Below are 14,713 nucleotides of genomic sequence, written 5' to 3' on the forward strand. Positions count from 1 at the left end.
AAATGATACTAAAGGAAATTCTGAACTATAAGATTTGCTACTTGAATATAGCCAGGTGGCACAATGAGAAAAAGAGTGACTTAAATTGACAGTGGTACTAACTTAGATAAAATTGTACCTCTATTCCAGAGACTGAAGGACTAGTGTTGCTATTTTATAAGGTGACATTTTAGCAGAGACTTGAAAGAAGTGAGGGAGTGAACCATGTGGATATTCCAAGGGTGTTCCAAGCATGGAAAAAGGCATGTGCATAACCTCCGGGGCAGTGGGTGAGTCTGCTTGAGGTGTAAAAGGAGCAGGAAGGCAACCTTTCCTGGAACAGCGAGAGTAACCAGTAGAGAGATAGGAGATGAAATCAGAGTCAACCGACAGCCAAACTAGGAAGGGCCTTTTTTTTTTTTTTAACATCTTTATTGGAGTATAATTGCTTCACAATGGTGTGTTAGTTTCTGCTGTGTAACAAAGTGAATCAGTTATACATATACATATGTTCCCACATCTCTTCCCTCTTGCGTCTCCCTCCCTCCCCACCCTCCCTATCCCACCCCTCTAGGTGGTCACAAACCACCTAGCTGATCTTCCTGTGCTATGCGGCTGCTTCCCACTAGCTATTTTATGTTTCGTAGTGTATATATGTCCATGCCACTCTCTCACTTTATCACAGCTTACCCTTCCCCCTCCCCATATCCTCAAGTCCATGCTCTAGTAGGTCTGTATCTTTATCCCGTCTTACCCCTAGGTTCTTTATTTATTTATTTATTTTTTTTGCGGTACGCGGGCCTCTCACTGTCGTGGCCTCTCCCGTTGCGGAGCACAGGCTCCGGACACGCAGGCTCAGCGGCCATGGCTCACGGGTCCAGCTGCTCCGTGGCATGTGGGATCTTCCCGGACCGGGGCATGAACCCATGTCCCCTGCATTGGCAGGCGGACTCTCAACCACTGCGCCACCAGGGAAGCCTACCCCTAGGTTCTTCATGACCTTTTTTTTTTTCTTAGATTCCATATATATGTGTTAGTATACAGTATTTGTTTTTCTCTTTCTGACTTACTTCACTCTGTAGGACAGACTCTAGGTCCATCCACCTCACTACAAATAACTCAATTTCATTTCTTTTTATGGCTGAGTAATATTCCATTGTATATATGTGCCACATCTTTTTTATCCATTCATCTGTTGATGGACACTTAGGTTGCTTCCATGTCCTGGCTATTGTAAATAGAGCTGCAATGAACATTTTGGTACATGACTCTTTTTGAATTATGGTTTTCTCAGGGTATATGCCCAGTAGTGGGATTGCTGGGTCATATGGTAGTTCTATTTGTAGTTTTTTAAGGAACCTCCATACTGTTCTCCATAGTGGCTGTATCAATTTACATTCCCACCAACAGTGCAAGAGGGTTCCCTTTTCTCCACACCCTCTCCAGCATTTATTGTTTCCAGATTTTTTGATGATGGCCATTCTGACTGGTGTGAGATGATATCTCATTGTAGTTTTGATTTGCATTTCTCTAATGAGTAAAGATGTTGAGCATCCTTTCATGTGTTTGTTGGCAGTCTGTATATCTTCTTTGGAGAAATGTCTATTTAGGTCTTCTGCCCATTTTTTGGATTGGGTTGTTTGTTTTTTTGTTATTGAGCTGCATGAGCTGCTTATAAATTTTGGAGATTAATCCTTTGTCAGTTGCTTCATTTGCAAATATTTTCTCCCATTCTGAGGGTTGTCTTTTTTTTTTTTTTTTTTTTGCTGTACGCGGGCCTCTCACTGCTGTGGCCTCTCCCGTTGCGGAGCACAGGCTCCGGACACACAGGCTCCGCGGCCATGGCTCGCGGGCCCAGCCGCTCCGCGGCATGTGGGATCTTCCGGGATCGGGGCACGAACCCACGTCCCCTGCATCGGCAGGCGGACTCTCAACCACTGCGCCACCAGGGAAGCCCTGAGGGTTGTCTTTTGGTCTTGTTTATGGTTTCCTTTGCTGTTCAAAAGGTTTTAAGTTTCATTAGGTCCCATTTGTGTATTTTTGTTTTTATTTCCACTTCTCTAGGAGGTGGGTCAAAAAGGATCTTGCTGTGATTTATGTCATAGAGCGTTCTGCCTATGTTTTCCTCTAAGAGTTTGATATTGAAAGGGCCTTTTTTGATCACTGTAAGGACTTTGGTATTTGTGCTGAGTGATCAAAAGGACACTGGAAGCTTTTCAACTGAGTCGTGACTTGATCTAAGCAGGTAAATAAAATGCTTTAGAAATAATTTAGGTTCAAATCAACAAAAATTGTTCTTCCATGGACAAATGTAATCTGGTACTTAGAAGGCTTTCTGCTGATCCAGTTTGATATAAGAATAGAATTTATTTATTTATTTTTGAAGTCTGAATAGTTTATTTGATTCCTTCTCAAGACCCTGACAGCACCTGGGTCCTGGGTTCTGAGGGAGCACAAAGGGGCCCTTGAAAAGGGCAGGAAAATGGCAAAGGCATGAAGAAGGCATATTTCAACAACTTAAAAAATTTTTTTTATAAGTTTGTTTTTTATGTCTGTGAGTCTCTCTGTTAGGATGAGCATTTTTTATTTTTTTATTTTTTTTATTTTTGGCTGTGTTGGGTCTTCGTTGCTGTGCACAAGCTTTCTCTTGCAGCGGGCGGGGACTACTCTTCCTGGGGGTGTGCCAACTTCTCATTTCGGTGTTCTCTTGTTGCCTAGCACCGGCTCTAGGCCCGTGGGCTCCAGTAGTTGCAGCACGTGGGCTCAGTATTTGTGGCCCACGGGCTTAGTTGCTCTGCCGCATGTGGGATCTTCCCAGACCAGGGATCCGACCCGTGTCCCCTGCACTGGCAGGCATTTTCTTAACCATTGTGCCACCAGGGAAGTCCGAACTTTAAACTTTTGCCAAACCTCCAGAACTTGATTCAAAAATATATTCTCTTTCCCAGGGACAGGAGTCATTTAAAGGCTACTTGTGTAATGCTCGGTATGTAACCTAATTAAGAACACTAGAGAGTACCTCCAAACTGGAGGGCAATGTCTACAGAGCAGAACTCCCACATCACCTTGAACATCGACAGCCCTGGCTTACTCAGGCCCGTCTTGTTGCCAGCCTTTGAAATCAGAGGCCTGTGCCAGGAGGCAAGTAAAGAAGAGAAGAAAACACCCTGGCTGGTCCAGGTGCCGATTCTCCATTATCACCCTCACCTGGGTGTAGCGCCTGGACTTAATGCCGGCTTCTAACACTTCCAGGGGTAGATGTTCTGGGTACTCTCTCCCGTGGCTCTCCTGACTCTCATTCTCTCTTTCTTGTCGAGACTGAAGGATAGACTCACCAAGTTCGTGGGCAGCCTTTAAATCAGGCCAAAAATTGTCCAGGTAATTCAGCTGGAAATACCTTGAAGGAAATCACAAACACTCCTTCTGTTTCACTTCCATACTGCTGAACTGCCTCTTCATCTTCTGTCACCATAACGATTGGCATCCTGTCCTAGCAGTGGTGACAGTACCAAGCGGCTGCACTGTAGATGCTCCTGTTCTGCCACTTCTCCACGGACTCCCCGCTTTCCTGAGGGCGAGAGCAGCACTGCTGGAATTCATTAGCGAAGAGAACGCAATCATGACGCGCATCCTTCAGGAGATTTCGCAATTTGTTATACTGTCTCCGGCCTCTTTGATGCTGCACAGCTTGACAAGCCGTTTGCATGAAAATAATTCCCTTCAATTCAGGAAACTCAAGGATCTCGAGGTAATCTTGAACGACTTTCCAGTCTGGGATCATGTAATGAGTTACGTCGCGAGACAAGCGTTTCCCATCGTTGAGGCAGACGGCGGGCTGCGGGCGGAGCGGGCCGCTGCAGGGCACGCGGGGCCGCAGGTAATGCTCCCGCACGGTCCGCAGAGTCCGGCCCTGGAAGGGTCTCAGGAGCAGCACCGTCTCCCGCTTCTGCAGCATGCCGGCGGCGCTCCCCCGGGCAGAGCTCTGGGCCCCGCGAGGCCGCCGGGAGCGGGCGGCCGGGAAGCTGCGGGCGCGGCGCGGGCGGAGGCGAGGCCGAGGCTTCGGGCCCGCCCCCTCGGCCTGGTCTCCGCGGTGCTCGCGGCCGGCCGGCCCTCCTGGCTGCGGCCTGAGCGCTCCCGGCTCCACCAAGAATAGAATTTGAAATGGAGTAAATAGCACCCATGTCCTATTCGGTAGACTCTCTTCCCTGTTTACGACTTCCTTCTAACAGGCTTTTAAAAGGAACTGGATGGCTGAGTGTTTAAGGCCACACTCTGTGACAAGGATAGCAATGTGTTCTCTGTAGCACTTCCATTCTATGAAGATGTTTCCAGGCATTATACCATGCTTAGGCCTTACAGCCTCAGTCCCTGTCAGGGTGGATTAGCTACGCAGTGAGCCTGCATGTACCACTAGAAATTGACCAGTGAAGTTCTTTTAACATGGTGGTTATTTCGTATTTGCATTTTGTTCTGGATACTCTGTACTTGCTCCTGCAGATCCACTCTCCACCTCTCTCCATCCTGCTTTGTGCCTCTGGCTTCCAATGGGGTCCTCTTAATGGGGAACGCCGGAGACGTGCATGGGGGAGGCAGAGGTTAGGTAACGTATTCTATTGGCTCCCTTCTTGCCATGCGGTGACTTGTCCATGGCTCGTTTCTCTAGTGAAGCGCCCCGCTCTTTTCTAAAACTTCACACATAGCTACAGGCCCTTCCTTGGTTCCAGACACCACTCTCCCTCCTTGCCCTTTCAGGCCTAGGAGTGGTAAAGGCTCCCCGTTCTTGTTATCTCTAGGATGTTTTGCCATCCCTCATGGGTTTCCCTTAACTCTGCTCCCACCCCTGAAAATAATTCCTTCATCCAAGTCTTGTTAATGACTTGTTGATGGTGCCATCTGTTTTCTGTCCACACAGCTCGCTCCACAGAGTAAGTTCAACTAGTTATATTTATCAACTTTGCTTTTCTTTTTATGTACTTTACTTTTTTATTTATTTTGAAAATTTCACATATTTTTAAATTTAAAATGAATCAAACACTGACTCAACAACCATTTACTAGTATCATACAATTCAATACAATAAGCTAAATCAATTGCAGTGGCCCAGGAACTAGAGAAGCAAATAAGAGGAGGATCTCAGGCAACTTTGGGGTTCAGAAAAGACTCCACTGAGGTGAGTAGGACTTGGTGCCTCACCGTAGGGCAGCCCCTTTCTCCTCAAGAACTGTGGGTCTCACTGCACTACAGCCTCAGGACCACCAGGGTTAGTTGCTCACACAGTCTCACTGCAAACTCTCTTCAGGTCTCCCCTACTTCAGCAGATCTAATGACATCTGCCTGCAGCCATGTGGGGTGTGGGCACGTACACACGCACACTCAGAAAAGGTTGTCTGTTAAAACTTTGTAAGTGCTGTTGAAACAATTTCTTTACATGAAATGAGTGTAATTCTAAAGCATCCTGAATCTGAAGTTTTAAAAAATTGTTGAAACAGTGAAATCGTCAACAGAGAAGTAGCATTGTTTGAATTTGCAATTCAGTAAGTCCTGACACTTTTTTTTTTAGTCTTGCTGCCAATATGATGAATGGAGATCTATTATAATGGGTGTTATTATGATGATGTCTTTCAGGTTTCTGTAAAAGCTTGTCAGGATATATGTATGCAAAGGCACATTTATCCTATTAAAGATATATATATATCTTTATATATATAAAGATATATGTATATATCAATATATAAGTATCAGATGATCACTTATGAATAGCTTTGACAGCCAGATATAGAACCTTTCAGAAGACAGAAACCCCCTCCATAAAAACAAGTAATTGGCAGCTGTCTCAAATCAACCAGTCTGATTTCACTCAGACCAATTTTGTTGGCTTCCAGTGGCCTGACCAATCATCCTGGTTAACTGGGGACTGAGGGTTTCCTGGACGAAGAGCTTTCTGTGCTAAAACCAAGACGGTACTGGGAAAACTGGGGTGAGTTGTTCCTCTAGCTCCATGTCCCGTGCAGATCAGTAGAAGATATTTCTGTTGTGGCCTGAATTGTGTCCCCTGACCCGCCCCACACACAGTTTATATGTTTCAGTCTTAACCTCCAGTTGCTCAGAATGTGCCTGTGTTTGGAGATAGAGTCTTTCAAGAGCTAAGTTAAAATGAGGTCGTTGGAGTGGACCCTGATCCAATATGACTGGTGTCCTTACAAAAAGGAGAGATTAGAACACAGACATTCTGAGGGACCCATGTGAAGACACAGGGGAAAGACAGTTACCTATAAAACAAGGAGGGAGGCCTCAGAAAGAACCAATGCAGTGACACCTTATTCTTGGATTTGTGGCCTCCAGAATCATGAGAAAAATTCATTTCTATTGTTTAAGGAACCCAGCCTGTGGTATTTTTGGTATGGCAGTGCTAACAACAACAACAACAACAAAACATTATCTAATAGTTATTTTTGATTGTGTGCATTTCAGCTGATGAGCCTAATCTCCTCTTTCTGCGAGCGTCTCTTTCCGCTTCCTCCTCACTGCTCACGTAGAAAGACCTGTCCCCTGCAATTCCTTCACCTAGACTGTGACCTCCACACGTCCCACTTCCCTTTTCTTCTGGCACCTTGCTCCTTCGTGAATTTTCTTTCTTTTATTAAGTCTATAACTCATTAAACTATTTCCCAACGCTTCCAAACTTCCTTTACCCCTGGAACTCCATAAATGTTAGATAAATGAAGAATGACGCTAATTTCTCTCTCCTTCCTTCTTCTCACTCCAAACTCTTTTACATTTATTGCCTTCCTGTCTCCATTTCCCACTCACTTGTCAGCCCCTTGTCATGTGGTTCCTGGCTCCCATCATTATATTGAAACTGCCCTATGAAGTAACCTAGGACCAGAGCCACTGGTATCAGTGGCGTTTTGAGAATTTATGGTAAAGTCCCCTTTTCTTCTGAACAGAGTGAGCAGGGTGAACAGAGTGCAAAGTGGCTGCTTTCCTTAGCTGCACACCCATCCCCTGAAGCCATGCTTGGGATTTCATAATTCCCCAGTTCAACTGTTTCTTCTCATTCTGACCTTTTAGGAACTGTCTGCAGCATTTGACACTGTTGAGCACTCTCTGACCCTTGAAACTTTCTCTTCTCTGGTTTTCCAACGTTTCTTCCTGCCTTCAGTCACACCGGAGCAGTCTTTAAGCACCTCTCTCTTTCTCTCCCCTCCCCTGCTACCCACACACACACCAATTCCAGAAATAGTTACTCATCAAATTTCTGTTCTTGGTTCTCTTCTCTTCCAACTCTTTGGTCACTAATGTTTTAGAAACACTCTCATGACAACCACCGCATCTTTGCAGGTACCTCTTGATTTAGACCACCAAATCCTATGTCTCTCAGAGCATCAGGCTTGAATTTCCAACTGAACATTAGTCACTTCCACGTGATCTCCTGGAGCCTATCATGATTAACGTGATGAAAACTGAATTCTTCATATTTCCACAGATTCTTTCTCAGTTATGATGTTACCATTCTAAGTACCCAGACTAGAAAACTCAGAGCCCTCTCTCACTCTTCCTCTCTCTCGAACTGCGTGTATTATCGGTAAGCAGGTCCTATTGACCCTATTTTCTAAAATCTCTTACATCCTTCTCCTTTTCATTACACTGGATAAATCGCTTAGTGTAGTGATTAAGAGCCTGGACAGCGGAGGCAAATCAACTGGGTTCAGATCCTGATTCCCCTGCTACTTACTAGTTATGAAACCTTAGGAAAATTATTTGACTTTTCATCTGTAAAAATGGGGATAATGACAACCTATTTGATACGATTGTCTGAGAGTTGAATAAGTTAACACATGTGTAACAGTTATTAATTTTGTGCTCACCCAACCTATTTCTTCTTCCTAAACACCCAGCAAAGCTGTATTTCCTGGGTCCCTTGCATCTGAGCGGGGCCATGGAATGTGAGCAGAAGTGTTGTGTCACTTTCAGTCAAAGGAAGACGTACATCTCCTATGCTCTCTCTCTTCCTTTGCTCAGGCAACACTGGAAGCAACACATAATGATGGTGAAGTTATATTCTGGAGGGATTCTGAATGGCTGAGTTACTACCTGGAGGAGAGCTGCCCCTGTGTGCCACCACCCAGGAGCTTCTGCAGTGAATTTTGGGTGAGAGAGAAGTAAACTTTTAAACTTTTATTGTGTTGAATCACTGAGATTTAAGTTTTTAGAAAATAGCAGCTAGTCTCATTTATCCCAAACATCATGTAAATACACTGGAAACGGTGCCACAAATAATAAGTATTTGATAAATGACAGAGATTATGATTCTTCTGCTACTATATTGAGTTCAAATCATTCTTCACTTAGATTATGAGACGATAACATAAAATGTCAACTCTTTCTAGCCTGAGTAGTTCATTTATTTAAGATACATTGTGCCATAAAAGTTTTGTTTTGCCCAGTTATATTGTTGGTAAATATCAAATGATTATTGTATAAAAGCAGCAAAAGACTACCACTTTGTGATTCCCATAAAGAGGAAAACAGATACTCTATTCCTTTCTTTTTGTTGTTGTTGTTGTTTTGCGGTACGCGGGCCTCTCACTGCTGTGGCCTCTCCCGTTGCGGAGCACAGGCTCCCGACGCGCAGGCCCAGCGGCCATGGCTCACGGGCCCAGCCGCTCCGCGGCATGTGGGATCCTCCTGGACCGGGGCACGAACCCGAGTCCCCTGCATTGGCAGGTGGACTCTCAACCACTGCACCACCAGGGAAGCCCTATTCCTTTCTTTATTGCCTCAAAAAAAGGATAAATGATGCCAGGACTTCTACACCCTCACCTTTCACAAACTTTAACTTTCCTTCCACCACCTGCATCTTAGCCTCCTGAAAGTTGACTTGGGTCCAAATCCTGGCTCTCCCACACCTTCTTCTTCCTGAGTCTCTTCGTGTGTGGGATATATTTTTATGGCCAATTCTTTGGTGAAACAATGTGTATAACATTTTAAGTGAAAGAATAATCTTTTAAAACATTATTATGTATTGAACATATTTTAAGTGCAGTGAATGTGCTTTAGAGAGGTGAGATTAGACCAAAAAAATGTTGACAAGTGGGTGTCTGGGAAAAAATCTAATTTTTTTACGTTAGTTATTACAACATACAATTCCACTTCCGAAGTCCTTCTGTTACAAACTGTGTTTTAAACCCAGACCTCATGTCTTTAAGTCTCACTTTCCCTCATTCGTTTTCTTTCTCCTGGTCAATTCACCATCATATCTTATCCACCATGCGTGGCATCCACTAAGGGCCATCTTCATCAAGTTGTTCCTCTGAGAAACAGCAGTACTACTAATAATAACCGACATAAATATGAGTTTTCTGAACATCTGGCAACTTGGTCAGTGCTTCACACACCTTACCTCATTTGGCCGTTACAATACCACTATGAGGTGGGGTGTGATTATCATCCTGTCTTACAGGTGAGAAAAAGGAGGCTTGAAACAATTATATCTAGGGTCACACAGCTACTCAGGGAAGACCAAGAGTGAATTATTTTCTGCAAAGGGCACAATCAGATACTGGCTTCAAATTTGAAGGTAGCACCTGATTCCATAGCTCGAGAGCTTAACCACCAGGCAATACTGAAAGCACCATTATATCTCTCCCTACCTATGCCTAAGTATTTGATTCTACCTCCATGAAAGCATTTACTGTACTCTGCCTAGCAGTATAATTACAAGCACTTCTTTTGAGTTTTGCGAACTCTTTTTTTCTTTTCTTTTTTTTTTTTTTTTTGCGGTATGCGGGCCTCTCACTGTTGTGGCCTCTCCCGTTGCGGAGCACAGGCTCCAGATGTGCAGGCCCAGCGGCCATGGCTCACGGGCCCAGCCGCTCCGCGGCATATGGGATCCTCCCAGACCGGGGCACGAACCCGTGTCCCCTGCATCGGCAGGCGGACTCTCAACCACTGCGCCACCAGGGAGGCCCAAGTTTTGCGAACTCTTTGACGGCAGTGATGGTAGTACATAAATACCATTTGAGCTGATAGAGAAGATGCTGGTATCTGTAAGACCAGTGACATTCTTCTTTGAAATTTCTTGTCTCCATTTCAGTGTGTCTCCATTGTCAAGGGAATACAATTCTGGATTCTCTATACTGTCTTAAGAGGAAGATGATTTCTTTGCCCTCTCCTGTTGGTTTTACTCTTGGTGATATAATCCATTATACAAATCACTTTTGTCCTGGCTATTACATAAGAGGTCATTCTTCCCAGCTTTATCTTCTTTTTCTTTGGTACCCACGTTTATAGGCTAATGGAGTGCTTTTCCAATAAGACCTGCTAACTGTGCAAGCACAAGATAGAACATGACAAGTACTTTAATAGAGGTGTAATGCAACACTTTGCTATCAATAGGGAGAGATGCCACAAGGATGGGTGTCTGCCCCAGTGGTCAACAGTGTGAGCATTTATGTCACTTAAGCCTATGAGGAAATTAATTTCAAGTCCTTTTTCTTGGGATAACTATTTACATTTGCATAGGCCTTTTACATTCTTTATCTCCCCTTTGTCTCTAGAGCTTCGTGAGGTAGAGTTGTCATAATGTAAAATACATGTTATTATTGTATATATACATAATACAACACATATGTTGTTACATGTTATATTATATAGCCATGTCTTAGTTTGTTAATTTGGGCTGCTCTAACAAAATACCACAGACTGGGTGGCTGATAAACAACAGAAATTTATTTCTCACAGTTCTGGAGGCTGAAAGTCTGAGATCAGAGTGCCAGCATGGTCTGGTGAGGGCCCTCTTCCCAGCTGCAGACTTTCTGCTGTGTCCTCACATGGCAGAAGGAAGGAGCTGGCTCTCTGGAGCCTCTTTTATAAAGACACTTATCCAAGTTATCAGGGCTCTGCCCTCATGACCTATTCAGCTCCTAAAGGACCACCCTCGTAACACCATCACTTTGGGGATGAGGATTTAAAAATATGACGTTGAGGGGGACGCAAACATTCAGACCGTAGCAACACAACATATATAATGTAAAGCATTATATAAAGCTAGTATACAGCTTATTATATAATATACACTATAATGTTATGCTTATTGTATAGGTGACAAAACTGAAGTTCATATAAACTTGGCAAAAGTTACACAGATAATTCAAGGCAAAGCCAGGACTCTTAAGTCAAGTATGATTTCAAGTCTAGTGAAGTCTTTGCATTTCATCTTGGCTCCCAGAGCCAAGAGCTGTGACCTGGGTGTTTCTAAGCATGTTGAGCTGAAAGCAAGTTGTGCCCTTTACAGAAATACAGTTCACTCCTGTTCTATCCCCAAGATAGGTCTTGGAGTTTGTAAGGCTCAGATGTATGAGTCTGTATTTGTGAATACTCATTACACACTATATAACTTCTCACTGTTGATGTGTCCAGTATATAGATCTGAACCTCAGAAGTCTCTGGACGCCAACATTTCCAACACGCAGCTTTATGAGAAGAGAAATCCACGTGATTTCAAAGATTTAGCGACAAATATGACACAATTTGCCCTTTCCACAATCTTGACGACTGAAATTCCACAGGCATTTTTTCCGTTGTGTTCTGAGAGTGGCAAACGCCTTCTGACACCTGAGGGTAGGTGACTTTGTAAGAAACATTCCTGAAAGCAGGTATGTGTAGGGTGTAGAAAAAGTATTGGGAAACAAAGCGGGAGTCCAGGAAGGATAACTGGTGAGCCAAAAAGAGCAGATGGAGGGCTTTTATAGTTTTGTCTACTGTAGTGCATTGAATTGTGTCCCCCAAAATGATATATTCAAGTCCTTACCCCAGATACCTATGAACATGACCTTATTTGGAAATAGGTTCTTTACAGATGTAGTCAAGCTAAGATGAGATCATACGGGATTATGGTGGGCTCTAAATCCAAAGACTCCTGTCTTTAAAATGGAGAAGGAGAGGGGGATTTGGATACAGAGACACAGAGGAGACACAGGAAGGAAGGCCGCGTGAAGACACAGGCAGAAATTGGAGTGATGCAGCTAAAGCCAAGGAACACCAAGGATTGCCAGGAGTCACCAGAAGCTAGGAAGAGGCAAGGAAGGAGTCTTCCCTAGAACCCTCAGAGGGAGCATGACCCTGCCAACAACTTGATCTCTGACTTCTGGCCTCCAGAACTGTAAGAGGATAAATTCCGGTTGTTTTAAGCCACCCAGTTTGTGGTGATTTCTAGCAGCAGCCCTAGAAAACTAAAACAGCTGCTTAATAGACCACCCCCTCTGCCCACCTCAATTTTAAAGTTCAATGTACAGGATAATTTTGAATTTGAAATTTAATCCTTTTAAGTAATTAACACTCTTTAATTTTTGTTCCCATAATATGTCACACTGACTCTTCTAACAATACTGTCTATTGGTTCTTTCAGTGATGGGCTACCACCCCATGCAGAATGAACTGTGTGAATATTCACACTTACCCCATAAGGAAAAAGAAGACTATTCCCCTGACACTTTGTTGTTTCATGACAGAGGCAGAAATCACTTCTTATAAACTATATATTAATCTACTAAAAACAATATTGGCACAATTTCTAATAATGTCCCATAAATAATAACACAGGGTTTCTAAAAAGTCATTGTCTTCAGTCTTTGTAAATCCCCTGAACTCCAGCTGTTCAACCAGCCCCTGGGGGCTAAACGAAATGGCTTGAAGGAAGATTGTTGGTTGGTCCCAAGGTCACTGCAGAGATTCACCCCAGACCTAAACAAATGGATCTCGAATCCTCTGCTGAACACTCCACCGAGAAGATTCTTATAACCCGAGGAGGGAGGGGGCGTGGCAAGGAGTAGGCACGCAGGGAATATTGCTATGGGCAATCTAATGCCATAGCAACCCTGCCTGGTGAATCGGTGATTCCTGATGTTTTAAAGTTCAATTTACCCAGTTATCACTGAATTCAGTGGTGAGATAATTAGCACTAAAATATCTATTTCAGCTCTGGTTTCTTGTTTGGGGAACTAATCTTCCCCAAGGTATTCCCTGCCCCGCCTAGCACAGTGCCTGGCATGTAAAGAAGCTCAAATGCTAGTGATTGGTGATCTGCAGGTTCTAGAAGCGGTCTCTCCAGAAGAAAACAAATTCCCACCTGCCGGGTCAGTATTTCTTTCCGAGCTGTGAACCAAAACCATTGCCACCAGCATCACTCTAATTCCACCGACAGTAATTCTCATAAAGGCCTGACAATGCCCTGTAAATGAAAGTTCTGAAGAACTGTCAAAACCAGGAGATTTGAGACCTCACCCCAAACTGGCAGACGTTCAGACTTCCCTGGACAGAAGTCAGTTATGCTACAGACCTTCCAGTTTAATCTGTAAAGAGATTTGAGAGTAACTGAGAGCACTTAAATGCAATATACAGATGAGACTTATTTTTACACACAGCATGCCTGGCTCCATGCCGACCCATCATCCCCTCTGGATGCTTGGGCCTGGCCTTCGGGGCTCTGGACCCGCTGACTCTCACAGCCGCACGGCCGACGCCTCCGCGCCGCCCGCTTCCCAGCAAGAGTCGGCTCCGCGGGCGCTTCCAGGGGGCGTCCCCGTCCGCCGCTGCCCTCGGGGCTCCCAGAGCGGCGGCGGGGGACGCCGGCATCCAGGGCGCCGAACGTGCGCCCCTCGCCTGCGCCCCGCAGCGGCTCCGAGGGGCGGGTGCGGAGCTGGCCGGCGAGGCCGGGCCGGGGGCGCAAGGCACACCCCCGCAAGGCGTGCGGGCTTCCCCCACCCCCGGCGACGACCCCACCTCCCGCCCCCGCGGCGTGCGCGCGTGTGTCCGTCTGTCTGTCTGCTCTCTCGACGTCAGTGGGAATTTCCAGCCAGGAAGTGAGAGAGTGAGCGAGAGAGAAAGAGAGAGAAGTGCACCAGCGAGCCGGGGCAGGAAGAGGAGGTTTCGCCACCGGAGCGGCCCGGCGACGCGACGACAGCTTCCCCTGCCCTTCCCGTCGGTCGGGCCTCTCGCCGCCACCCTCGGCCAGCGTCCCGCCGCCAGCCTCACTCGAGAGCCCGGGGCAGCCCAGGCCGGAGCCGCCGCGGCCGGGAAGGCGGCGACGCCGTGGTCCCGCAGCCGCGCGCCCGGCGTTCCCTCCGCCCGCGCTGCGGCCATGGCGCGGCGCTGACTGGCCCGGCGAGACCGCGCGCCCGCCCGGACCCGAGCCGACCCGCTCCGGCTCCGGTCGGCCGCCGCCTCTTCCTTCCCCGGCCCCCAGGCCCGCGCCGCCCCGGAGCGGGAGCCACAGGCGCAGGGAGACCGAGCGCGGACCCGCCAGCAGGGTAAGCCAGACTCGGGCAAGCGGGGGCCGCGCCGGCGAAGTGCGGCCCGACTCCCGCCACCCACCCGCCCCGCACCCCGTCCGGCCCCGCTCGGACTTCCTCATTCCTGCGCTAACCGCTCGGCTAGACCGGAGGAAGAGGTTGACAGTAGCGGAGAGGCGCATGGGCTCTGCGCGAGGGGGGAAAGGCACCCCCGGACTAAGCACGGGCCGGTCGGCCGGAGGGCCGCGGCTGCCCGCCCGGGCCGTTCTTTCTCCCCCGTCCCTCCGCGGGGCGGGAACGCGGCGCGGAGGGGAACTCGCGCAAACTTTTTTTAATCCCCACCTCCCCTCCCCCTGCCGGGGGGTCGGGCCTTGAGGGCTGAGGGGCGCTTGGGCGCGGAGGAGTGAGGGGAAGGTGGTTGGTGCAGTGCAGAAGCAGATTTC

General features: G+C 46.7%; 1 protein-coding gene across 6 annotated transcripts in view; it reads left to right on the plus strand.

Annotated features, from left to right (window-relative positions):
• The first annotated feature begins 3,645 nt into the window (after window positions 1-3,645).
• The window catches only part of NFKB1 (nuclear factor kappa B subunit 1), a 133,714-nt gene continuing 122,646 nt past the window's right edge, over window positions 3,646-14,713 (plus strand). For 2 of the 6 annotated variants that reach the window (XM_060115472.1, XM_060115498.1), the window contains exon 1: window positions 13,614-14,288. The gene's annotated coding sequence lies outside the window, so the exon portion shown is untranslated. Of the gene's footprint in view, window positions 3,728-5,896; window positions 5,957-8,001; window positions 8,131-13,610; window positions 14,289-14,713 lie in introns of those variants that run through there. The other 4 variants (XM_060115480.1, XM_060115489.1, XM_060115508.1 and 1 more) reach the window with 4 other exon arrangements.

This window comes from Mesoplodon densirostris, chromosome 1, assembly GCF_025265405.1.
Source record: "Mesoplodon densirostris isolate mMesDen1 chromosome 1, mMesDen1 primary haplotype, whole genome shotgun sequence".
Classification (NCBI taxonomy): domain Eukaryota; kingdom Metazoa; phylum Chordata; class Mammalia; order Artiodactyla; family Ziphiidae; genus Mesoplodon; species Mesoplodon densirostris.